Source organism: Mus caroli, chromosome 2 (assembly GCF_900094665.2).
Source record: "Mus caroli chromosome 2, CAROLI_EIJ_v1.1, whole genome shotgun sequence".
NCBI lineage: Eukaryota > Metazoa > Chordata > Mammalia > Rodentia > Muridae > Mus > Mus caroli.
Window position 1 is genome coordinate 100459340 of NC_034571.1, and position 2835 is coordinate 100462174.

General features: G+C 44.2%; 1 pseudogene; it reads left to right on the top strand.

The window, feature by feature from the left end:
• The first annotated feature begins 403 nt into the window (after positions 1 to 403).
• LOC110290472 lies at positions 404 to 1472 on the top strand (annotated as a pseudogene).
• The last annotated feature ends 1363 nt before the right edge of the window (positions 1473 to 2835 follow it).

Below are 2835 nucleotides of genomic sequence, written 5' to 3' on the forward strand. Positions count from 1 at the left end.
ACTCCAGCCAGGTGCGGGTAGCTGTCAGTGTCATTAGCAAGTGTAAGCACAGTGGTTTGGATTTTATTAGTTTGCTCCATTGGATCCAAGCAAAGGGCAGGAAGCTGAACACAGGCATCCTGGATATGGATGGGTAACAAGAGGGTAGGTGTCTAGAGTTAGATAGCATTAGTTCCTTTGGTTGCCTGCATATCTCAGCTCCTGTGATTAGCTCTTGCTTGTATTCTTCGACAATCCACATTGTATGTAGTAGCTATCTCGCTCAGAACAGGTCTCCCACAGTGTGCTTGTCTGCTACACGGGTTACTTCAAATTATTTATTTACTCTTATTAAGAGTAAGCAACATTCAGCCTCTGTGAGCCGCAACCTTGCCCAGCAAGCAGTTGGGTGCATCTTAGGAGGATGTTCTAGTCTGTAGCACACCTGGCGCGGGCGACACCCTTCAACACACCACACCTGCAGCTAGTACAAACAAGACGGCCTGTCGGGTCCCCGCAGCCCCCCGGGTCTGCCCCGAAGTTCCAGCCACCTGGCCGCCGCCATCGTGGAAGAGTACAGTTGTGAATTTGGCTCCATGAAGTGGCTTTGGTAGGGTCTTAAGTTGTGGTCTGACACACACTGCTGTTGCTCCCCTGGATTTAGTAAAATGTCGCATGCAGGTGGACCCTCAGAAGTGCAAGGGCATATTTAATGGATTCTCCATTACACTGAAAGAAGATGGTGTTCGTGATTTGGCTAAAGGATGGGCCCCAACTTTGATTGGCTATTCCATGCAAGGGCTCTGCAAATTGGGCTTTTATGAAGTCTTCAAAGCCGTATATAGCAACATACTTGGTGAGGAGAACACCTACCTGTGGCGCACATCGCTATGTTTAGCTGCTTCTGCCAGTGCTGAATTCTTCATTGCCTTGGCTCCTCTGGAAGCTGCTAAAGTTCGAATTCAAACCCAGCCTGGTTATGCCAACACGTTGAGGGAAGCTGTTCCCAAAATGTATACCGAGGGAGGCTTAAATGCTTTCTATAAGGGTGTTGCTCCTCTGTGGATGAGACAGACCCCATACATCATGATGAAGTTCGCTTGCTTTGAATATACTGTTGAAGCTTTGTACACATTTGTGGTTCCTAAGGCCCAAAGTGAATGTTTAAAGGCAGCGCAGCTGGTTGTGACATTTGTGGCAGGAGGCTTCTGTGCTGGAGTCTTCTGTGCGATTGTCTACCACCCTGCTGACTTTGTGGTCTCTGTGCTGAATAAAGAGAAAGGCAGCCTGCATCTCAGGTCCTACAAAGGCTTGGCTTTAGAGGTGTGTGGGAGGGGCTCTTCGCCAGAATCATCATGATTGGCACTCGGACTGCACTATAGTGGTTCATCTACGACTCTGTGAAGGTCTACTTCAGGCCCCCTCGCCCTCCTCCACCTGAGATGCCAGAGTCTCTGAAGAAGAAGCTTGGGTTAGCTGAGTAGATACATCAAAGTAACCTGGACCGAATCTGCTTGTTGATCAGTGTTGAAAATGCAAAGGACATTTTAAATGTTTGATAGTGTAGGAAATGTCTGTTCCCGATCTAATTACTGTTTATCCTTGCTTAAAGCAAGAGTTTCAAGCTTACTGCTAAATAAACCCATCTATCCATGAAAAAAAAAAGGGGTACGCAAGAACATGACTATTGCTGTGGAAGTTGGCCCAACAAAACCACCATTGACCACACTACGAATAGGTCTCACATAGAATGACATGAAAAAGCACATGACAGTATGGATGGAAGGCCAATGTTTCTCTCCAATGGAAGTAGACCTTGCAGTCATCTAGATCAACCTGTGGCCAGCAAGCCTCATGTGGCTTAAGATGGTTATATCTGTGGTCCAACACAAAATTGTAAACTTAATATTCTGCGACTTCTATTGGTGAGTTTTTTTTCAAGCAACTTGTGTATTCTCCAGCTGACCTTTATAGATGACAACATGTCCCAATGCCACCCATTTTTTTTTTCAGTTTTGGCTCTCTAACTCCAAATTTTTACTTAGTTATGAGGAAAGCAGAACCATTTTGACAGCTATGACATCTGACCTGGCTTAGAAATTGAATGTTGATATAAGGTCTCATGGTGTACTCACGGGCACCATATCCAAACTCTCTGCAAGCCATCAAGTGCTCAGTTAAAGAGTTTTCACTATCAGAGAAGCCTGGAGATATGGGCACGGGCTATATTTATAGCTCTCACTCAGACTTCCATCTAGATGCTTCTGTATATGGATGAAGGCTTTTCGTCTCCTAAAGTGCTGTTGCTTGGCAACAGGGATACTCTTCCACCTTTATCAAGTTTCCAGGGGAACAATGTTAAAATGAACACCCAAGGTCAAATTTGTGAAAAAGGAGAAAAGGTATTTTTTTAACCTCATCCATAGGTGGTGTAATTGAGATTTCTTTTGATAAAAGACTTGGAGGAAGTGGGGAGACAGCTATGTGACCATCTGAGATAAGCCTTGTAGTCAGAAAGAACAACAATCAAATTATCCAAGGTGGACTTATATCTGGTTCAAGTGGGGAACATTGGAGATATTAATACATTTGGAGTGAGAAGAGAGCTGGAGACCGACCGGGGGAAGTGGAGGGATGCATGTCATGCATCCCTGATTTTTATGACATTGTATGTATTCTGGATACTTTGTGTGCAAAATTGAGATGTATTGGGCAGTTTTGAAAAAAAAAGGATGAAAATTATTATTATTATTTTTTTTATATATTTTTATTACATATTTTCCTCAATTACATTTCCAATACTATCCCAAAAGTCCCCCATAGCGCCCCCCACTTCCCTACCCACCCATTCCCATT